Raw genomic sequence first — 25,063 nt, forward strand, 5'->3', positions numbered from 1 at the left:
AAGGAAACACGATGACCAACCATCCCCCCACCATTGTTGCATTTTTATTGGGCCTCGTAACACCTCATAGCTCTCTCCTTGCCTTCAGAATATATTCTCTAAGTGGCCCAGCTCACCTTCATTATTACATCTTTAGGCTATGCTACTTTCTCCAGGCTATCCTTGAATCAGATGCTTATCTCTGGTCCAGCCAGCATGGCTTGGAGAAAATGGGGCCAAAGACCTGCAGGCTGCTGCCTCAGCTCCAGGTAAGGAGTAGAGCCGACTTTTCTCTAAGTTTGTGGGCAAGCCGGGCACAGTGATTAACTGGTGTAACACTATCCCTGTGAGTTGCTGCAGCTTCCTTTTGTGGAAAACACGGCCTATAAGCTGAAATAACAAAATATCATTGCCTTGTGAAGAGGGGATCTCCTTACCCATGAAGGAGTTTTTTGTTGTTCAGAACCCATATCAACTGTGGCAGAGCTGAACTGCTCTGCATAATAAAAAGAGGAAAAGACATATAGGATTTAGCTATTTGCAGAGGGAAACCCAGAAGACAGGAGCTAGAGAAAGTAAGGACAATGTGAAGAGGAGAGGCCAGGAAAAAAGGAACTCTTCTTGGTGGCACAACCCAGGAAGGGACTTTAAGGTCAACAAACAAGCAAAAGTAGGAATTGGGTATCTTTCCTTCCATGACATATTCTCTTCCAGAGGTTTATTTCCTTCCATTCTTTTCCCTCTTTGCTTTTTTACATGGTTATGAAACGATGTTAAAACAGAGACTTCGGGTCGTCCTCCAAAACCCCTTCTCCCTTTCTGTGATGACAGGGCCTCTGACTGTTGGCAACACAGATGACCATCAATTGGAGACTACATTTCCCAGCTTTCTTTGCATCTAGGAGGGGCTACTTGACTAAGTACAGGCCAGAGGGGATTAAGCAGAATAGTCCTGTGGTAACGTCTGGGAATCGTCCTTTAAAGACAGCACAAGTATGCTTTGCCTTTTTTCCTTCATTTCCCTTCCTCCTTCTGCTTGAAACACAGATGTTTTCATATTCCACTTTGAGTTTGGGTCCATGCATAGTGGAACAACAAGATTAGTATCTGTGGGCTATTACCATACGAGCAGTGGACAGCCAAATGGATGTTAATTTAGCAGAGAAATAAGTTTCTATCTACTTTAAACCACTGTCATTTAGAATTTTCTTCAATGGTTTTCTTAAGTGACATAGGTGCATGAATTGTGCTATATTTCACCCTTTTCACTTAACGCTATGTCATTTTTGGTTTTTTTTACTGCCAAATACTCTTTATAATTTCTATAGGCTGATCTTTTGTGTTCCCCAAGATTCATATGTTGAAATCCTAACTCCTAATGTGATGGTATGAAGAGAGGAGGCCTTTGGGAGGGGATTATGTCATAAGGAACCCTCATGACTGGAACCAGTGCCTTTATAAAAGAGACCCCAGAGAGCTCCCACACCCCTTCCACTACGTGAGAACGCTGTGAGAAGACAGCCATTTATGAATCAGGAAGTGGGCGCTCACCAGACACAGAGGCACTAACAGTGCCTTAACCTTGACAGCATCCAGAATTGTGAGAAATAAATTTCTGTTGTTTATCAACCACTCAATGTATCATATTCTGCTATAGCAGCCTGAACAGATTAAGACAGTAATCATAATTTTTAATAGCTGTTTACAATTTCATCTCATAAATGTGCCATAATTTACATAAACGATTCCCTATTATTGAATGTTTAAGTTGGCATTTATTTCTTTATTTAGCTCTAAAAACATCCTAGTTTCAATACACAAATCCCTCCTAGAAACACGAATATATAGTACAAGATGTGGATAATTATTTTTGTGGCTGTCCAGTTAGCATGACACCATGCAATAATGTTCTCATCCCCTTTTGATTTGTGTTACTGCTGTTATCTGATACTAAATTCTTATACCATTAATTTCTGGTTTATTAATTCTCTTCCATTAATCGATCTATTCTTAGGCCAATACTCTATCTTTTTTAATTACTATACCTATAAAATGGCCTGACTGCAAATGATATGTTAAAATACTTACAACTTTTTTTTTTTTAACTTGGGTTAGTCAATTTTATCCATATGTCTTATAGCCACAATTTCCTTTTTAGAGCTGGGTCTGTTATTTAAAAACAATGCCAATAATAATGATACTTTGTTTTCTTCCTAAACAGTATTCATTTCACAGCTCCTTTAAATGTATTGTTTTGTTTGAGTTCTAAATGGAGCTATTATGACATTATTCAGATTAGCTTCATTCAACTCCTTGGTCTCCAAAATTTGAAACCAGATTTTAAAAAGAGGTTACAGTCAGGCTCACTGAAATTGTTCTGAAATGCTTCTAAGGAGACAGCTGTCAACTCCTTTGGCTTCAGCCCCTAGCGTTCCCTGCAGATTATTGATGGCATTCCACACTCAGGTCAGAGCCCGTCAGCCTCTTGCTAACTTTGGTTGCAGCTGTCTGCAGTCACGCTGAGCATGTGAGGTCCAGCAGCACAGACCATCCAAACACTGTTCTCTGCCTGCTTTAAAAATAAACCCCTATAAAGTAGGACAAGTAATTGAAGCTTTGTAATTTTTCAGCTTGAGGCCTCAACTCTGATCTTAAGTTGATGAAGCATTAGTAGATCTGCTTATAAGAGGGGCGAGAAGCTGCTGTCCAGATAATAAAACATGAGAGAGACATTTTACAGATTTTCGGGGTGTACTGTTGACAACAGAATGATGATCAACCGACCTCTCCAAATAGCGTCTATTATGTGCAAAGGGATATGGAAAGATTATATTCTTCTGTACTTTAAGTGGTCTAACTACCAATAAAGTATGGTTCAGGTGTGATAGGACAAGAAATTCAAGCAATTTTGAAGATAATGTATTTTTTAGAAAAGCTTAAGTGCCAACCAGATCGGCTGGAAAATTTCTATAACCATGTAGCTATACAAATGTGTCTTAAAATGTTATAGAGAAAAAGTTACAGCCACTATAATCAGAAGCAAGAAAGTAAAATGGAAGTCTTATAAGGTGGTATGTGTGTATATAGCTTTAAGAAATGCCATAGAAATAAATTCTTACATTGGACAGTCTAAAACAGAAAAATGGATTAGGTGGAGCTAATGATCTGATTGGCAAGCAATCGTCTGGGGCACTTATCAAGCCATGAAATAGTCCTAGCTTAAGTCAGGTTGCTTATACAAGGAACTTTATGAACGACCAAGAACTAAAGGGAACAGTAGAAAGGTTGCTCTCAATCAGAGTTTCCCAAGTTGGGGCCATGATAACAAATTGCCACAGAATATGAATGCGTGTGCCATGATAAAAGTGTTCCACATTCCCATTGCTTAGGGAGGTACTGGATAGCACGTTTCTACACTCCTAGACTCCTCTGAGCCTTCAATAGACCAAAATAGGTTGCACACTTCCAAAAAGGATTTTCGAATGCAGCAAGTTCCCAAATATACTTGACCTCCGCTGAGGTGACCTATTTCCATCTCCTGGAATACTGGTTTGGAGAATACAGCTCAGAAGAAACATGTTGTTGTTCAGACTGTTTTCCCCCCAAAAAGTCAGGCATGCCAAGACAGCAAATGAACACTTTCTTTGCTATCCTGTGGACGGAAAACTCAGGAATCGGCTGTGGTGCCACCCTGAGATAGGAAATGGGTCCTGAAGAATTGTAGACTAGTTTTTAACATCCAAAAAGCAGATAAATATTGTCCGAAAACAGAAGAAGGGGACTCCAAGTTCTACTTTGAAGTTGTTAATTCATTCCATTTGTAAAATAGTAGAATTTTAGAGTTGGGGAAGATTTTTAAAGAACAGCTAGTTTAGCTAATCCTGATTTTACACGGAGACACTGAGGCCCAGATCAGTTAAGAGGTCTGTCTGGGGTTATTCACTTTGTTGGGAGTCTAGAGAAGGGCTAGGCCCCAGTTTGACAACTCTCATGTCAGGCTCTCTTGGTCTCATAACTCCTGTACAACAGGCCAGTTTTGTTTTTCTTTTTTTTTTTTTAATTAAACACATAAAGCAGAAAACGAAAATTCTCCCTTAGTTGACCTTCCATTTCACAATTCTCTCCGGAGTTAACAGTTTTGCTGCCTTTTTATTTCGTGCCCAGATATCTGTACTTCTCTAACTTTATTCAAGATATGTTATGCATCTGTTAATTTATTCGACAAATATTAAGTGAGCACTGACTCTGTGCCAATTATACACAGTTCGAATCCCTGCTGTCAGATCTCTCAGTCTGGCAGGAGAGAGAAAATATTCTGTGGTAAGTGCCATGGCAGAAGTTAGAGAGGGAACCCAAGGGCCACTTAAATGTGAGAAATCAAGGGAGGTTTCCTAGAAGGGATAAAATCTGAACAGAGCTTCTAAAGGGCAAATGAGAGTAAGGCAGATGAATAATGGGGGTTGTCCTGAGCAGCACAGCAAAAGCATAGAAGCAGGGGAGGGTGTAGTGTATGTGACAGGCGACAGGGAGATAAATTTGGAGACACAGAGAAACACCAGATTACAAAAGGCCTTGTATGCAATACTAAAGATTCTGGATCTCACATGTTAAAAAGACCCAACTGGCAGCAATGTGGGGAAAGGATTAGATGGTGCCAGAAGGCAAGAGGCTATGGCAGTGGTCCAAGGGAAAGTGATGAGGTCTGGAACATGACATGGGAGGAAGAGTAGAAGCAGGGACCTCTCATCCAAAGAGAGACAAATGAGACCTAGAAGTAGGAGAAGAAAACAAGTGTGGAGAGTGGATTGGTTTAGGATTTACTAAGGAGGTAATATTGCAGGGTTTGCTATTAGACTAGATGGGATGGGTATAGATAGGGAGAGGGCAGAATGGAGGATGATTTCCAAGTTGTTGGCACAAACATCTAGGTGGGTGATGGTGCCCTGTTCTGAGCTGCAGAGCTAAGAGACAACCAGGATTGAGAGAAAGCATGTTGGACATGGTAAGGGGGACGTTCAGAGAATGGCAGGTTCGTAACTGGATATCCAAGTGTTGAGTGCGGAGGAGAGGTTTGGGCTAGAGACGTTAATCTGTAAATATTCAGCACATAACACAGATGTTGTATTTACAGTCATGAAATGGATGAGTTTCTCTCTCATGTTCTGGAGAACACGCACAGAAGAAAAGAGAAGGCTCAAGACACAGAATATTGAGGTCAGGAAGAGAAGATGGAGCCTACCAAGAAGACCCAAGAACAGTCCAAGAGGTGGGAGTAAATAAAGATGAGAGCTGACAGGTCTGTGGGATTTATCAGCTGGGACCTCAGAGGGTGAGTAATGAACAGGAAAAAAAGAAAATGGAGATGGAAGAAATATAATGGAAAAGGTACAACTCTGGAGTTGGTGGGAAACAGGGAGAGGCCCTAAAATAAGACTTTCCTACAGGTATTTGAGGAAGAGCAGGTGCCAGTATGGAAGGGATGGGTGAGAATGCAGGGTGAGGGCAGGTCACATGGGGCCTTGTAGATTATCATAAGGTCTTGGTGTATTATTCTGAGTAAATGGTGAATCATAGCCAAGCTTTCAATAGGGCAGTGACATATTTACCTTATAGTTTAAAAGTCACTGGCTGAGGGGCACCTGGGTGGCTCACTCATTTGAGTGTCCAACTCTTGATCTCAGCTCAGGTCTTGATCTAAGGGCGGTGAGTTCAAGACTAGAGTGGACCCCACTTGAAAAAAAAATAATAATAAAATAGAAGTCACTGGCTGCTGTGTTGAGAATAGACCTTCAGAAGCAAGAGACCAAAGAAGAGCCTCTGCCAGGACCTAGGAGAAGATGATGAGGCTCAGAGCAGGGCCACAGCTGGTGGGATGGTGAGAGGTGGAGAACAGCAGGATGTATTTTGATATTTATATATTCATCAAGGAAGCATTTCTTACGTACCTGTTATTTGTCAAGTCATGATTGCTAATGGAGAAAAATCAGTCAAGAATGTGAATAGAAAGATTCAAAGTAAAAAAGAAAGGTTATAGAAAAAAGAAAAACTGGGAGAACTTTTTTCTTCAAAGAAAAGAAAATAAGAGGAAGGTTTCAAAGGTGGTGAAATGTAAAATCATTAAATAGTTAGGAAAAACGATAATTTAACTAGAAGTCTATCGAAATATCGTAGAATTTGACAAGGAAGAATGCCACCCCAATTATTTTCAAGAGATCTGGTATCATCTATTTCCCCCTAACTTTCAGCTTCTCTATTTGTTCTGTTTAAAATAAAATGATATTTTTTTTCCCTTTCCATATATCTAAAGACATCTGGATGCAGCATGTGGGTCATTTCAAAAGCACAGGAAGGGGAAGAACTGAAGGGAAACAGAGAGCAAGGCATAAAGGAGGGAAGAATGGATAAAAGGAAGGAACAAAGGATGTTTGGTGAAGGCAAGGGGCAAACAAAAATTTTCCAGCCCCCATGCCAGGGTCCACAAAACAACCAACCAAACAAAAAACTTTAAATTGCATTTAACCAAGGGCTAGAAGAGTAGTAGGGACACCTGGGTGGCTCAGTCAATTAACCTTGATCTCAGCTCAAGTCTTGATCTCAGGGTCATGAGTTCAAGCCCCACATTCGGCTCCAAAATAAATATGAATAAATGAATGAATGAATGAATGAATGAATGAATGAATAAATAAACAAATAAATAAAAAGTGGAAAGTGGCTTAACTGTTATAATTAGAGTTAACAACTACTATACTTTAAATGTACATTGTATTGGTCAGCTAGGGCCGCCATAACAAAATACCAGGGACTGGTGACTTAAACAACAGAAATTTATTTTCTCATGGTTCTGGAAGCTGGAACTCCAAGATCAGGATGTTGGCTTGCAAATGGCCACCTTCACCTACACGTGTGTCCTCACGTGGTGTTTCTTCTGTTCTGGTACATCCCTGGTGTCCCTCTGCTTGTCCATATCTCCTTTTCTTATAAGGACAGCAGTCAGGTTGGATTAGGGCTTATTCTAAAGGCCTCATTTTATTTTTTTTTATTTATTAAAAGATTTATTTATTTATTTGACAGAGAGAGAGAGAGACAGCCAGCGAGAGAGGGAACACAAGCAGGGGGATTGGGAGAGGAAGAAGCAGGCTCCCAGCAGGGAGCCCGATGTGGGGCTCAATCCCAGGACCCCAGGATCACGCCCTCTGCCGAAGGCAGACGCTTAACAACTGAGCCACCCAGGCGTCCCATCTAAAGGCCTCATTTTAACTTAATCACCTATCTAAAGGCCCTATCTCCAAATACAGTCATATTCTGAGGTACTGGAAGTTAGGACTTCAAAATATGAATTTGTGGCTTGGGGGTGGGCAGAGACTAAATTGAGTGCATAACAGTACTTAACCAATTTTATTTAATTAAAAAAAATTCCATCTATTACTTGAGTCCATGTTGGAGTTTAACTTATAGCTTTAGAGAATGTAAACTTATTTTTTAAAGATTTTATTTATTTATTTGTCAGAGAGAGAAAAAGAGAACGAGAGCACAAGCAGGGGGAGTGGCAGGCAGAGGGAGAAGCAGACTCCCCACTGAGCAGGAAGCCCAAAGAGGGACTTGATCCCAGGACCCCGGGATCATGACCTGAGCTGAAGGCAGACACACCCAACCGACTGAGCCACCCAGACATCCCAGAATGTAAACTTATTAATGGAACATCTTTAGTAGAGCTGCAATGAAGAATTGCAATTTATTAGAATCGCAATAAAGATACAATAAACATGATTTGAATTTATTGCCTTTTCGATATTAGGAGGCAAAAGTTTGATTAGCAAAGTGAGCCTCCTGGCTATATGTTACAATCATGGGCTTTTTCAGGTAAAGAACCTAGGTGAATTAACTCTTTCTATTGTTTTGTAAACAGAACAAGGATACAGGATCTATTTTAACTCAATGACATGGTATATGACTCCTTGAATAAATAATGGAAAGCTAAATGCATAATTCCTATCTTGAGGCTATGTTCAGTTGGGTTTCATTTACTGTATTTTCTTAGGATAAAATATTTCAGAAATAAAATTAAAGGATAACTTTCTACATTTTGGTTTTAAAAATTCTTCATGGGCTTGAGAATAATAGTTATTTGCCCATATCCAAAGTTGGCTGATAAGGAGTTTGAAGGAATATTAATTGTCTACTAAAACTGAAAGCAAAAAAGTTCAATTAAAATATTATGAGAGATCATTTCATATTTCTTATATTTCACTCTTTGTGGAGCAGACAGAACTATGGTTGGACGAAGTTCTCAAAAATAAGAGTCAAAGCATCTGTTACATTTTATAGAAATGAAAATATGTGTTTGAATATTATATTTTCTAAAAAATTTTCTATCAAGTACAAATATATATTTATCTCTACAAACAATACCCCTTTTTCTTCTTCTGCCCTTCTTTCAAAAAAAAAATATGAAACACTGATGAGAAAGCAAAAGCTAATGCTTTGACTTTGTGGCTGCTGGAATTTTAGTCTCGAGCTGTCCTGTGTCCAGTGTAAACATTTGCTTATACAGATGTGTGTAGGAAATGGCTTTTACCAGGTATTCGTTTCACGCTGGCCAATGCTGTCAGTCAGATTGCCCCATTTTTTTTCCAGCCTATTTTTTCAAGTTGCAAATTCTAAATAAGTAATCTGTTATTTCACAAAATGTAAAAATAGCATGTCATTACCATCAAGCACGAAGTAGAATGATTTCATTTAAAATCCTTTCTCCATTCGCTTACCAAAGAAATGATTCTGTGATCAATTTGACCTTTTACCAGCATAATTGCCAAATAATTAACAATAAATGATTACAATCTGAAATATTTTTAACTAATCATTAAAGGATAGCATATGTTGCATACAAACCAGGAGCTATATGCTTTCTATAAAATACCAGAACTATTTATTTATTTCATCAAGTGCCTACTGTGTGCCAAAAACCGTCATCATGGGATTTGTGTTCTTACACTAAATAAAACAAAGAAGTGGATAGCATATTAGAAGATATTAAGTGCCACAAGAAAAAAATAAATGCAGGGAAAGGGAATTGAGAGCATGTGTGTGGGGGTAAGAGGGTACAATTTTAAACAGGATAGTCAGAGAAGATGCAATCTAAGCAAAGACTTGATGGAGGTGAAGGAGTAAAGCATGTGGAATCTGTGATGTGGTTTTGGAATACAGGCGAGGTTTGGTGCGGTGGAGTCCAGAGCCCACAACCAAGAAAGAATTCTTGAGACATTCTTGAGACGTCTTTGGTGCAAAATGGTGGTTTATTAAAGCACGGAGACATGACTCGTGGGCAGAAAGAGCTGCGGCCCCAGGTTATGAGGGGTGGCTGATTATATACTATGGAGTTGGGGGAGGTAAGGAAAAAGGGAGGTTGAGAAAGTACTTTCATATGTTAAAGAAGACTCACAGGATACTGGAAGCCTTGCCACTGTCAAGTTAAGGTTGTTTTTCCCTCTAGCAAGGCATTAACATGAAGATAGCTAGGAACTTCCTGGAGGAACATCACATATCCCACCCAGAAGTAGGGGGTAGGGGGAGGTTGCGGGGTGTCAGCTTATGCTTTGTCTTCAGCCAACCTTCTGCTCCCTCATCATCTGGAAGAAGTTTAGGTGACCAACAATTGCAGCCTGGCTGGGACCAAGAGGGTTCCCAGGTTGTAGGCCTTCCTGTGCTAAAACCAGGAAGGTCCCAGCTCAGGCAAACCAAAACAACTGATCACCTTAAAAGTGTTCCAGATAGAGGAAACAAGAAGAAGAAGAACAAAGGTCCTGAGAGGGCAGCGTGCCTGGCAGTTTCAGGACCTAGTAAGGAGGCCAGTGCAGCTAGAGAAGACATGAGATCAGTGATACGAAGAGGTCACATCATGTAGGGACTTATAGTGGAGGCAATGGCCCTCTATCCAACCCTTCTTTTCTGGGTTGATGCACCCACCCCTAGCTACTGCCAGTGGGCTCGTGGTGTGTCTTTCCATGGTCCTTACCCTTAGTAACCCTTGGTCCTTACCCTTGGTAACCTTCCCCAAATCTGCACTCCTTGTAGGGAGCAGCCCCTGACTAATGACTGGCTAATGTGGGAATATAATGGCTAGGCCAAGGCCTCTTCTGTCAGCTTGGAGCACCCAGCTTAGACTTCCCCTTCAAATTGGCTGAGACCTCATATGTAACCAACCGCAGTTCAGCTTTTTTCTCGGCATTTCTTCCTTACAGGTATATTTCCTGAGATCACTCCCCAATAAACTTTCCAGATACAACTCTCCACCTTAGTGTCTGTATCTAGGGAGCCCAAAGTTAGAGAGGCCTTGACGGTGATTTTGAGAGGGATGTGAAGCCTTTGAAGCGTTTTGGAAGAAACTGAACCCTGAAATAATTTCTTTCTCGCTCTCTGTCTCTCCTTTTAGGTGTAGAAAAATATAGAACTTTCTTAGTTGTTTAGTTCAGATCATTCTTCTGAACTTCACTGCAATGATTGCATAGGTTAAGTAAGAGCTGGGCTCTAACCCAACTGGAAGCTAAGTTTGCTGAATAGTTGGAACTTCCCCTTGTGTCTTCCAGTGTGGTCAGTGGATAGACCAGCTCTTCAGCTGAGGCTGTTCCCAGATGGATTGCATCCCATATTGAATTCCATTGTTTTGGGGGCTCCAGTTGTTTTACATATAACAGGTAAATAAATAAAGTAGGTACATCAAAGTGCAACAAACACAAAGGAAATCCTTGCCCTCAAGGATTTTATTTTACTCTTCTATGAGCCATTTTATTGAAAATGTTCAATAATAAATGGCTTGCTACAGCATACCTCAGGACCTTAATTTCCTGTGGAACCAGCATTTGTAGGTAGTGGGGGGGGGGCAGTGAGGCAATGTCAAATGAGAAAACAACTATCTCCTTTCTAGTCACACACACCAACTTAAATATCCAGCCACCGTGGACATATTTTTGCTGCGTTTAAAATGTCCAGCATTTTCATCCTTCAGGCTTCACTGAAGAGTTTCTAGGCAAACAGTGGACTCCAAATTCATATTACTTAGGAAAAGGATGAACAGGAAAATATTAAGCAGGTGGCAGGTCTCTTATTTATTATACTCATGAAGAGGCCCTTTGTCTCTCAGTTCAGAGTTGTGCTTTTCACAAACTTTCCATGTAAAAATCTCCCTAACGTACGAGTTCTTTTTGAGTATACATGAATTTTCTATGGGATTAAAAATTCCTAGAGAGTAATATAGTTAACTGTGTATATGGTTTGTGTGTATAGCCATAGTTGTTCAGATTTAGAAATGGAAAATAAACCCATCTTTTTGCTTGATAACATACTTGTAAAGCTGTGACAAGTACCTCAGTTTGAGAGTCAGCAGATCTGAACTTATTCCTGACTCTAAAACCGATTCACATGTGGACTGGAGTGACAGACCTTGGAAGGAAAGATCCTGTAAGATAATGAGATTCAAAGAGAGAATTCTACCCAAATTTGACTTTTAAAAAGGAGATGGTGGAGGACCCAGCTCTGGATTCCAGGACTCACTACACAGTTTCACAACCTCCAGTAAATCCCTTAATCCTTGAGAGCCTTGGCTTCCTTATCAATTAGATAGGGTTGGTACCCACTCTAGCTCAGAGCTGATTACAGGCATTAATAGCTGCCAGCATGGTTTGGAAACTAGAAAGAAGAACAAGGTGTTAATTTGCATTTTTAAAATTTTTAAATGGAAATAAAAGCCATAAATTCTCTCCCCACATTAGAATGTAGTTTTGAAATTAATTGATGCAGTACGTATGTAAAGTGCTTTTAGCTCTTTAAAAAACATTTTATAGTCATAAAAGGTCAAATGCAATTACACATACACACACATAAATAAATCAGTTAACAGAATCCTGTACTGCACAGAGTGTAGCACATTTTAGGTTAATGAGTAAGGCAAAAGCAACAGAGGATTAGCACATCTATCATATTAAATCATAGGAAATATTTTTCTAATGTTTTAAAGCCAGTAATACCCACAAACAATTAATGGATTTTAATTTTTATAGTTATATTTAAATTTCATAGTTTTAGCTTTATAAACAGAAACCTGGACTCATCCAGTGATTTCAACCAAATATCAGATACTATTTAAATTAGCAAATGATAATTTTTTGAAAAAGATCAAAAGCATTACTAAGTATTACAGTCTCACATTACCTTCGCAATACAAATAAACACTCACTTATGGAATTTGTAGTTTTCCTTCTGCTTCCGAGATTAGATGACATTTGGTGGTTGTCCTCTTACCTATCCAGAACCAGACAGATCTCGGCTTATGGTCTTCCAAATACATCACAATTTCTCCTTACACCTGGGCCATGGTCAGACATATTCCATTTTATCTCGATTATCAGAGCGCTAATGCAATAAATATGTCTCCATTTTTTGGTCTTAAATGCTTTAGGAAACACAAAATTATGTCAGTATTGCTTAACATAATAATAGCTGTTAGTGGGGCGCCTGGGTGGCACAGCGGTTAAGCGTCTGCCTTCGGCTCAGGGCGTGATCCCGGCGATCTGGGATCGAGCCCCGCATCAGGCTCCTCTGCTATGAGCCTGCTTCTTCCTCTCCCACTCCCCCTGCTTGTGTTCCCTCTCTCGCTGGCTGTCTCTATCTCTGTCGAATAAATAAATAAATAATCTTAAAAAAAAAAAAAAAAAAATAATAGCTGTTAGTGAGCCTTACCGTGTACCAGATGGAAGTCCAGATTTGTATGTGTTAACTTAATCTTCACAACAATCCTATGAGGTAGGTTACATTATACGACAAACAAAGGCACAGAATCTTGTCTAAGGTCACACAGCTAATAAGTGATAGAATCATAATTTGAACTCAGGCAGACTGGCACCAGAGCCAGTGCAAAGCCATCGATTTTATTGCTTCTCATTGACGGGCCTTCATCTTCTCAGCTGAGTATGTCATTCTTCACTGGCTTGGGGCTTCTACTTATAAGCCTGGGAAAATGTCACATCTTACCAAACACACATTTGCAAAGAGTCTTTACCAGGGGTCTGCAAACTTTTTCTGTCAAGGACCAGAGAGTAAATATTTTAGGCTTTGTGGGGTATTCCATCTGTTAGAATGACTCAAATGTGGTGTGATAGTGAGAAAGCAGCATAAGCAATGTAAACAAATGATCATAACTTTATTTCAATATAACTTTATTTATAAAAGCAGGCTGTGGGCCAGACTTGGCCCATGGGTGAGAGTTTGCTGACTGTTGTCCCAAGTCCTTACTTTTTTTTATTTGCCCAAGGACTTCCAACCGTTCAAGAGCACAGCTTTAGTTTAGCAGGAAATGGCTATTATTCTTGCTGACATGCACAGACAGCTCTCAGAAGAAAGAGACCCCTTCCTGGTATGTTTCTTACCTCACAGGCTTTTCTTTGCTTTTCTACCCGAAATCTCAGTTCTGGGTTTAAACCTGAGTGCCAATTTCCCGTTCTCTTCAGGAAGGACAATGCATTTTTGTTATTGGAGCTTCTTAAAGTTTCATTTAGTTTTTCTTATTTTTGTTGTCTAAAGGTGAAAGAATACCATTTTGTTACCTCAAATGTAATAGTGATCAGGAAATGATCATTAATTAGACACTAAAATCATCAGATAAGAAGTTGTCAAGGAAGAGGATACATATATATATATGTGTCTTTATATTTTAGTACATTTAATAACACTTTTTCCTAGTTTTTTAACCAGGGGCTCTTCCTCTTCTTCTTCTCCTTCTTTTCTTCTCCTTCTTTTCTTCTTCTTCGTCTTCCTCTCCTTCTTCGTCTTCCTTTCCTTTTTCTTCTCCTCCTCCTCCTTCTCTTCCTCCTCCTCCTCCTTCTCCTTTGCACTAGGCTCTACAAGTGATGTATCACATCCTCAGTATGTGTGTGTGTATGTAGCAGAGAGAGAGAAATAGAGGAAAAGAGAGAGAGAAGGCATACATCCAAGTGTTTCAACTCAGAAGACATATATAAGCCTACTATGTGCAGGCACATGGCCCTATACCAGGCACTGGTAAGATACAAAACTGAAGAAGACAGATTGCACTTTGGCTAGTGGAGAATGATAATTCAAATTTGGACCTTGTTGAGTTTAAAGTAACAGCAGGGGTGCCTGGGTGACTCAGTTGGTTAAGCATCTGACTCTTGATTTCAGCTCAGGTCTTGATCTCAGGGTCATGAGTTCAAGCCCCACATTGGGCTTCATGCAGGGCATGGAGTCTACTTAAAAAAATAAATAAAATAAAATAAAATAAAATAAAAACAGCAGAACTTTCAAATGGAACTATCTAAAATATAGCCAGACATATATGTGTGGTGCTTCTAAAAGACTTTGAAGTAGAGATATCAATTTAAAAGTGATTTGTACAGACATCGCAGATGTTAGAACAAAAAGATGAAATATGAGAATAAACTTTAAAATAAATGTTCACCATTTATAAAAGACAAGCACTACTGAAGGACACAAAAGAAGACCTGAACAAGTAAAAAACATACATGTTCTTGGATTGGAAGACTCTGCATCATAAAGATGTTGATTCTTCCCAAATTCATCTGTAAATTTAACTGACTGCAATCAGCGTAACAGTAAGAATTCTTAAAATTTAGAACTCGACAAGCTGATTCTAAAGTTCGTATGTAAAAATACATAAACAAAGATAGCCAGGAAAAATTCAAAACAGAGACGTGAAAAGGGACTGCCTACTATATAATATAAAACTATCATAATTAAAATAGGTTGGAGCACATTCATCAATATAACATAATAAAATATCCAGAAATGGACTGCAAAACCTAATAAGGTGATAAAAATAGCACTTCAAATTGGGAAGGAAAGTAAAATCATTCAACAAACGGTGTTGCAGAGAGTGGATAGCACTTAGTAAAAAAAAATTTTTTTTGTATTCCTACCTTACACTTTGCATGTAAATAAATTCCAGATAGATCAAAAATCTAGATTTAAAAATAACTCTGTGTAAGAATAAACATTGGAAAATTTTGTCTTAAATAATAACAGTATGGGAAGACCTTTCCAAGTATATCACAAACTCAGAAACTATAAGAAATGGTATATTTGTTTACATAATAACTACAGAAGTTCTGCAGAACATAAAACACAACAAAATCATCCTATGTAAAAACTAAGGCATAATATATACAACATATGTAAGAAACAAATTTCTATGAATTACTAAGAAAAAAGACCAACTATTCAATGCAAAATAGGAGTGAAAGGGGAAAAGGACATCAAAAATAGTTTACTAAAAAGGAAATACAGATCTCTCTCAGATGTATAAAAAAGACAGCAATCCTCACCTAATTATACACTACAATGAGATGATCTCACCTATCAGACTGGCAAAACCCCCCAAATTTTATAACACAATTACCAAGCATTGACAGCAGGGCTGTAAATTGGTACAACCAAATGAAAGGAAATTTTACAACAATTAATTAAAATAAAAAATATACATACTTTTTTATCTAGCAATTCTAGTCCTAAGTACTTATCCTATAAGTACAAAATAATGTTTATAATCGATTGTAGTAGATTTGAAGGAGACGAAATGTTTACTTAGCATTAGAATACTGGTTTGAAATGTTATGATATATTCACATGAAATACAATGCTGTCTCATGTGTACTGGTAGGCAAAGATCTCCAAAATCTATTGTGAAGTGAAAATAGTAATATGTAGAACAGTGTATGTAGCTTGCTCATATTCGTATGAATATTTGTAAATGCATAGGATATTCTTAGATGGCTCCACAAGAAATTGTAATAGTGGTTGCCTCTTAGGAGAGAAATAAAAAGGCTGGGGATCTGGGAGAAAAAGAGACTTATTTTTCACTGTATATTATTTTGTACTTTTGAATTTGATGCTATGTACATATATTATTCAGAAAACTGCTTAGACAAAGAGAGTCGATATTTATAAAGACTGAAACATTTGGAATAGATGAGCTTTCTGAGTGTAAGGACAATGAACGAAAAAGTCCAAAGACCATGACAAATGTCTCTATTTGAAGAAGGAAGAAATGCCAGCTAGATATCATAGAGAAATAGACCAAAAAACAAGAAATAGGATAAAACAGTATCACAGACACCAAAAAAGAAGTGTTTGAGAGGAAAGCAAAGGTTCCAAAGGAAAAAATAAATACATATAGCTATAAAATAATTCTTAAACTACATATGTAAATATTCATAAAAAAAGCATGTCAGACAAAAAGATCAATATACTTAATATATGAAGAACTAGGGGCGCCTGGGTGACTCAGTCGGTTAAGCATCCAAGTCTTGATTTTGCCTCAAGTCATGATCTCAGGGTTGGGGAACTGAGCCCATGAGGGTCTGTGCTCAGCATGGATTGTGCTTATCCTTCTCCCTCTGCTTCTCATGACCCCCTCTCTAAAATAAATAAATAAATGAAATCTTAAAAAAAAAGAAAGAGAACTAATACAACTCAAGAAAAAAATCCTAATAAAAAAATAGTCAAAGAACACGAAGGAACAATTCACAAAATAAGAAAATACAAATTTATAATAAATATATTAACTTCTAATTCTGGAAATGCAAATTAAAAGAAGAAACCTTTGTCTGTACACTTAGAAAAGAAAAAAAAAATTAATACAATTCTCCGAGCTAATGGGAACATCAATTGGGACAGCGTATTTGAAAAACAGTTTGTCAATATGTATCAAGAGACTTTATTATTGTTCATAAATCTAACACTGTAATTTCACTTCCAGGAATTTTTTAAAAATTTTATTTATTTGACAGGGAGAGAGAGAGCACAAGCAGAAAGAGCAGCAGAGGGAGAGGGAGAAGCAGGCTCTCCACCCAGCAGGGAGCCTGATGTGGGACTCAACCCCAGGACCCTGGGATCATGACCTGAGCTGAAGACAGATGCTTAACTGACTGAGCCACCCAGGGTCCCCCAGGAATTTCTACAGGAAATAATCAGAGTAATCTAATGTTATGTGCAAAGATGTTCATCACAACATTATATCTGATAGCAAAACAGAAGCCAATCTTAATGTTCATCAGTAGGTAAATATAGTTCATTTATAGGATAAAACACTGCAATCATTGAAGTGATATATTCAAAGATTATCTCATGCACAATAGTGCTTTTAGTATAGAATTACATTTTAGAAGCAGGATATAACATTCTATATAGGATACTAAACAGTTTTTGAAGAATGTACATATATGCATAGCTCACACTTTTAAAATGTTTTATAATATCTAGATTATCGGATGTAGATATTATATCAGATCTGGTGGCTTTTCTTACTTTACAAGATGTTTCAAATCATCTGCAATGAAAGTTGGGTATTTTATAAAGAGGAAAACAATCAGTATTATAAAAACAAGAGGGCCAGAAAGTCATACATGGTCATCAACTGGAGTAGACATCTTTTGGGATGCCAACCAGCCCACACTCCTCAGCTCTGAGAGCATCTTCTTAAAACCTGCTCCTCACTCTCCTGATGGGACTGTCATGCACTCAGCTCACAATCTCTCACACCTGCCTGACCCATCTTAGTTTAGATCCCCACCCTCTCTCACTCAGAACTGAAAAGTTTCCTAAATGATCTCCTTCCTCCAGCTTTACAACCTTCTGATCCAGGGTCTATCTCCTGTAAGAGGGTTATTTCTAAATTGCAAATACAGAAAGAAGAAGAAGAAAGAAGAAGAAGAAGAAGGAGGAGGAGGAGGAGGAGGAGGAGGAGGAGGGGAAGGAGAAGATGATGATGAAGGGAGAGGGGGAGGGGAGGGGAGAGGAAGAGGAAGAGAACAAAAGAATCCCTTTAGCACCCCCCTTAGTGCCCATGAGATAAAGTCCATGCTCCTTTGAATGGGTTCAAAGCCTTCCATGATTTTTCATCCCCTGTCATTCGAGCTTTAATGCCAATGTTGGATGTTTTTCCCTAAGTACATTGAGCTATTTGTGGTCCCAGCAACATACCTGGATGCTTTATGCCTCTATACCTTTGTTCACTTGCTTTCTCTGCCTCAAATGACACCATAGTCTTCGTCCATTCACCTGGCAACACACGTTCTTCCAAGAAGACTCAGATGTGAAGCTTGTCCTGACTCCCCTCAGGTGGAAATGAACACTCCCTCATTTGTGGTTGCACTTTCTCCTTTAGTGTTTTATTTCACTTCACTGTGCACTTGTCTTCTTTGAAAAGTAGACAGTAAACCACTTGACATTTGATCCATTTGTCTCCAGGGCCTAGGTTAGAGATTAGTAAAAACTAAGTAAATGTATGTTGATTAAAAGAAGGAAATGAGTGCTTAACAGTATCAAGTACTACAGAAAGGAGAAAGAGGAAGAAAATTCATTGAATATGATAAGTAGTCATTGTTAACTTTGAAAGAACTATTTCAGTTGGTTAAGTGGGGAGGCAGAAGTAATGAATGAATAGCAAACAAATAATCATTTCAAGTCTAGTTGATTTTTTTCCCCAAGAAATTTGTCACTGAATGGAAGGGGAAAGCAAGATAATAGCTTGAAAGAATTCTTTGAATTTTGGTTTTTATAAATAGATAGACACTTAATTATGTTCGTAGGCATAGAAGAAAAAACTGCCCACAAGACAATTCTGATGTCACATGGCAAGATCAGGTGTACAGGAAGACTGTAGTCCTTTCTTAAAACATGCGCATTGTAAGTGGTTCTACAGTTTACCATCTCATTTATCACTGGTAACTGGGATGAGGAACTTCTGTTGGCTCTGCCATTTTCTCAACCTCCTTGCAACTTCCCCACAAAAAGGAAATATAAATCAGATCAATCTAAAATTTTGTGGCTCAATGCTAGTGTCTATGAACTATGTGGGTTTTATCTTCTGCTTGCCTGCTTGGTGCTAGGCATAGGGAGCAAATGGGTTTTCTCTCTCTCTTTCCCTAGTAACCTCATACAACTATCTCCATAGCTGTTAATCTTTCATATTTGCCATCTGCTTATCTTCTGTACTGCATTCTCTATCATTTTTTTCAGATCTGGCATCTAATTTATCAATATTTTTATTTGGCTGTGCCTAATAGGTGTTTTAACCAATCAAGATTGTTTAACAGGGGTGCCTGGGTGGCACAGCGGTTAAGCGTCTGCCTTCGGCTCAGGGCGTGATCCCAGCATTATGGGATCGAGCCCCACATCAGGCTCCTCTGCTATGAGCTTGCTTCTTCCTCTCCCACTCCCCCTGCTTGTGTTCCCTCTCTCGCTGGCTGTCTCTATCTCTGTTGAATAAATAAATAAAATCTTAAAAAAAAAAAAGATTGTTTAACAATTCTATTTTCTTTTATTTCTAAAAGCCTTATTGGTTTGTTTTCAAATATGCCTGGTCTTACAGGAGAGCCTCTTACTACTCGTTCATCTTTTATTTCTTTAAACATTTTATAATTTTTTAAATATTCTTTGTTTGCTAAGTCCAATATCTGAAACTCCTGGTGATAGATCTGATGTTTATTGTTTCTGATATGCTCAAAATTTGCTTGCTTATGTATTTTTTATACCTAGTGATTAATAACTCTCATTTAGTTGATATTAATAAATTGAGGATGTGTTTTTTGAAAGCTCCTCTTCTGCGTGGAGCCAAATACCCCACTAGTGACCTGGGACCACTGTTACCCCTTCTAGATCTCCAGCTTCATGAGAGAGCTGCTTTCCATTAGTTGTCCATCTTGCCTGTAGACTTGCTCTCTGGGTGCTGGCAGCCAACTTCAAGTCAGTCTGCCCCAGGGGCTTATAGTTCGCTGTGTTTTCTTTCCCCCAGGTCCTATGCACCCAGAAGTACTTGGAATTTTTGGTTTGTACCAGAAGAGGACCTTCTCTCATTTTCTTGAGAACTCCTTTCAGTCAAGCTTTCTCCTCCCACCATTTCATCAAAACTGCTTCCTAAGGTTGTCAATAACCTCCATGTGGCTAAATGCAATAGCCATTTCTCAGATTTATCTCACTTGCTGTGACAGTGAATTTTACGTGTCAACTTTGCTGGGCTACAGTGCCTAGCTATTTGGTCAAACATTTTTCTGAATGTTTGGTGAAAGTGTTCTAGGATGAGATTTACATTTAAATTGGTAGATTTTCGGGGTGACTGACTGACTCAGTCATTGAGCATATGACTCTTGAGCATGGAGACTAAAATAAATAGGTAGATAGATACATAAATAAATAAACTGGTGGACTTTGAATAAAGCGTATTGCCCTCCATAATGTGTGTGGGTCTCATCCATTTATTTAAAGGCCTGAATAGAACAAAGGACTGACATTTCCCCCCCAACATTAGATGTAATACAATATCTATCTGCCTATATATCCATCCATCCTATTGGTTCTGTTTCTCAGGGAACCCCCACTAATAAACTTGCCCTATTAGTAGCATTTGACAAAATTGATCACTCCCTCTTTTTTTTTTTTTTTTTAAGATTTATTTATGAGAGAGAGAGGTGGGGTGAAGGGGCAGAGGGTGAGGAAGAGAGAAACTCAAGCAGACTCCACTCTCAGCGCGGAGCCTGGTGCCAGGCTCATCTCACAGTCCTGATTTATCAGGACCTGAGCTGAAACTGAAAGTTGGACACTCAACCGACTGCACCCCAATCACTCCCTCCTTTTTGAAACTCTTTTACTTGATTTCCAGGATAACACACTCCCCTGGTTTTTCTCTAACCTCACTAGCTGGAGAGGTTACACCAACAAATTCCAAATGTGTATTTCTAGTTCAGACCTCTTCCTTTAACTCCGGACTCAAATCCAGCTGCTTATTCTAAATCTATTCTTATTGTCTGATAACTATCTTAAAGTAACAGTTCCAAAACCTAATCATTAAGCCTCCTTTCCCATCCCCCCAGCGCAAACTGTTTACCCCACAGTTTTCCCCACGGTTTGTGGAATGCTATTGTTCTAATCGCTTAGACCAAAAACACCATAGTTATCCCTGGATCCCTCTTTTTCTCTGACACCCCACAGCCAATCTGTCAGGAAGTCCTGGTGCTCTGCCTTTAACATATAACCAGAATCCAACCACTTCCTGCCTCTCCTGCTGCCCCCTGCCTAGGCCAAGCCACCCTCTGTCCTGAGCAGTAGCTTTCACCTCCCACCTCTCACCTCTGCTTCTACTCTTCCCCTAAGGCATTCAGCTCTGCACACAGCAGCCAGAGTGAATCTTTAAAAATACAAAGCCCACCTATCACTCCTCTGCTGAAAACCACTGAAAGCTTTTTCAATTTGCTCAGAACAAAAGCCCCTCTATCCCCATTCCCCTTAACCACCCTTCCCAGGCAGGTGTGATCTCACCTCGGGGGCCTTTGATTTGTGGTTTCCTCTGCTTGAAATGCTTTTCCTATAGATGTCTTCATTGCTCCCTCTTTCACATCCTCTGGTCTTTGTTTAATGGCTACCTTGGTGAGGTTTTCCTGATTATAATATCTCAAATCCAACCTATCTCCCATTCTCTATAGGTTGTCCCTCTTTTTTTTTCTCCGTGGCATTTATCTGACAGCTACACCTTTTACTTCTTTATCTATTTTGTCTGTGTCCCCCTCACTAGAATGTAAGTTTCATGACAATAGGAATTTTTGTTTTATTCACTGCTGTATTCTCAATTCTTAATACAAATAGCTCACAATAGAAGGCACTTAGTAAATATTTGTTTAATGAATGAAAAATATTACTTGAAATGCTCATCTTGGCAAGGCTATGGAAAGAGGCAATCTCTCACATTTGGAAAGGTAAGTATAATTCCATGCAATAGTTTTTAGAGGTTTTGTGTCCTCTAGGGAGCCATCTGCTCAGGCACTCACAGCAAATGCATTTGTACCCAGACCTGCTAGCCTTCTTCAGTCATTTACATTACCTACGTGGCTTCACAGGCTATTGAATTTTCTACCCCCCAGCCCATATTTCCATGCCTTAAATGATCCTCTCTCTGCCCATGCAGCCACAGCAAGAATACTTGAATTTCTCCTCCACGGACGTGTTTTTTTCAGAGCCTCACAGACACTGTATACACTCTTCTGCTTCTTCTCCCTTCTCCCAGTCTAGACAGTGCTGATTCTGAGAGCCTCAGTTTAAGCATCAAAGCCCCCATGAAGTCTTCACTAGAAACATTGGCAGTGACTCCTCTGACTGTTGATAGCATTTTGCATAGAATTTAATGACAACTCTAGTATGTACCATGTTGCTTGGAGTGTTTGGGTGATTTCCTATCTCCCAATCAGACCAAGAGCAAACTCACAGTGTCCTCGTCATTGTTCGCAGGTCCCTAAAGCAGTGCTGGCACTGCATTCTTATTTCATGAACAAATTAATCATTGAACATCTTTTCCCATGTTTCTGTTCACTCTCACCTTTTTTTCCAAGTAAAATGCTTATAAGTTGGTCGTATGATATTAAAATGGCACAGCTGGATACAACCAGGAACACAATCTTCAAATGCCGTTCCGCATAGGATACTCTTCCTCAGAAGGATCTAGGCACAATTTCTGTACAGATGTGACATCTAGGATTGTCTTTTGGGAGGGTAAGCTGAGCAGCGACAGCTCTTGCCCCAAATCTGCCATCATTTAAGTGGAGAAGTCTAGACTATAATTTTTCCCCCTTTAAGAATGATGATAGAATATATTTCTTGGTTTATTTGCATAATTTGTATACAGAAGTTAAGGTTTTGGAATAAAAGCATCAACTAGGGCCCGCTCCGTGGTTCCCTTTCTTCAAGTTTCCAAAGGGAAACAAGCTTTCCTTTTTTTGCCTAAAGTTCAGATAATATTGTGAGCCACGGACCTAGCTGGTGTCACATGTTTTGAGTACACTGACCCACAGTGCCGGAATCAAGTAACTCCACACCCTAAGAAGTGGCTCTAACCCAGGATGACACAATCTGTGTTTGTCAAATTGCCAATTTATAAAAGAAAGAAATTGTTTAAAGGCTCTTTGTTACATAATGATGTTTTATTCAGAAGGAGAGGAAAAGTTGGACTGATACAAAAGGCAATTCTTTCCATTTTCCACTTTATCCCACAACCAAATCAATTCTTTGCTTTTGTGTTGGCAGTGCCTCCTCCGACTTGATGCAATGGGACTTTTCCTGAGCTTCCATTCAGCAGCTGGAGTCACAGAAGAGTTTCACACACCTCTCCAGGGCCGCTGGAGACAGTGACAGAGTGGAGGGAGCCTGACAATGGGTGGAGATTATTTTTAAATGTGGTCTGTCCCTGTTTTGTTCAAGAACATAGGATTTTTTTTTTTTTAAGTGTAGATAAACAAGAGAGCTGTTTCTGACCCCAAGAGAATTGAAGCTAGGAGGGAAGGCTTTAGTCTATGGCCTCTGATTGTAGCGTAGAGCAGAATACATTGCTTGATGACTGAGGTAAATGTTCTTGACCTTTGTATTCTGGCTGATGACTGGAGCACATTAGAAAAACAAAGTAAAACTTATGACTTGGACCAAGCTTGTTTTTAACATTCTTTTCTGTCTTACTAATAACTAGGACCTAGCCCCATATTGAAATACCATGTGACAGAAACTAAAGAACTCTCTGTAACTTAACTAATACTCTGTAAATGAGACCTATTTCACTATGCTGATTGAATTTGACAATCAAGTGCTTTTACCTCTTCAGCTTTGAATAAAATATTTTTAGTTCTAAATTTTTTCGACTTCTAATGCGAGTAATAAGTAAAATGTTCTGATCAAGCAAAATTGTATTTTCCTACCATAATCATGAATAAACTGAAGGATTTTTCTAGGCTAAGGTTTTAAAAAAGCATCAACAAACCAGAAAAAGGGTACTTGAGTATAGGTTTTTAATACAAAATGATGAGACTTGAAGTAATTTACATTACAATTTTAATATTTGAGTAGGTAAAAAAATTTCATAAAAATCATCTTTCTAGTTTGAGCTTTAGGGAAGCACACATTTTGCAGTGAATACCTATTATTTTGTTGGCCTGGTATTCTTTCTTCCTTTTCCTGGTAATGCCCCAATCTTCTTAGGAGGAGACTTCCTCCCCTAAAGGGAGCTGCCCATGATGATGCCCAGCCCTTTACCCCATAGGCCAAACCTGTTCTGTTCACAATGTTTGAACATTCATGTGACCCAAAATCTCAGCTGCTCCTGATAGTTTTCTACAAGAACTATCTGTAAGGGCGAGGCTATCCACCCAGTGCCACTTGGGGCTCTTCTCCACATAGTCCAGAACAGACTAGTTTGCTTTTGGACAGATCGAAGGCAAGTCACAGAGAAACAGGTTTCAAAGAAGGGGCTGAGGAAGATGCTGACTTTGCTTGGCTCTCTGCTCTGGTCTCTGAGATCCCCGTGTTGCCAGGTGAACTGGGGAGCCCCCCCCCCACCAGGTCCTGAGGACTCAACCCAGCTCATCCCAAAGAACCAAGAAGGTTCTTGGTCTTGTCATGAGAAAGAATTCAAGGACAGACACACAATGCAGCAGATGAGGAACACAAATGGAAAAGTTTACTAAAGCAAAAGTACACTTTGGAGATGTGAGAGACAGCAAGCTCGAGAGAGAGAGCTGCATACCCTGGGAGTTGGGATTCTATCTTTCACTGAAGGTTATGAATTAGCAGGTGGAATATTCATTTCTTGGGGCTGGGATTTCTTGGAAGCAAGGTTTCTGTACTTTTTCTTCCTTATTTGGGCAGGGGTTTCCTGTCATGTTTCCCACCATCTTGGGCCCGTCTGGTTTGATCTGGCTTCTTGTGAAGTGCTAGCCATGGTTTCCTAGTTGTTGGCCTCCAAGTATCTTTTTAGAACCTAGCTAACTGCCTACTCGAATATCCAGAAATGTAAATCTTTCTTTAGTGTGCTTCAGCTACCTCACTCTTATTCCAGAAAATCTACAGTATTGTTCCAGAAAATCTATCACCCCTTCATCCCAATTCAGTTGAAATTGGCTTTGGTACTTGCAAGCAGAGTTCTGACTCAGGAACACCTATTTGAGAATAAAATATAGTGACATTTAATGGTACTTATTGGAAGAAAATTTATTGGAGAGAACTATAAAAATTGGCATAGTTGATTTAC

At 39.1% G+C, this 25,063-nt stretch overlaps 1 long non-coding RNA gene across 1 annotated transcript; it reads left to right on the forward strand.

The window, feature by feature from the left end:
- Nucleotides 1-4,719: 4,719 nt before the first annotated feature.
- LOC103659624 lies at nucleotides 4,720-23,685 on the forward strand. The gene is made up of 3 exons (XR_567560.1): nucleotides 4,720-4,807; nucleotides 5,111-5,308; nucleotides 23,074-23,685. It is a non-coding gene; the product is annotated as an uncharacterized LOC103659624 (long non-coding RNA).
- The last annotated feature ends 1,378 nt before the right edge of the window (nucleotides 23,686-25,063 follow it).

The sequence above is a fragment of the Ursus maritimus genome, unplaced genomic scaffold, assembly GCF_017311325.1.
Source record: "Ursus maritimus isolate PB19 unplaced genomic scaffold, ASM1731132v1 scaffold_1, whole genome shotgun sequence".
Classification (NCBI taxonomy): domain Eukaryota; kingdom Metazoa; phylum Chordata; class Mammalia; order Carnivora; family Ursidae; genus Ursus; species Ursus maritimus.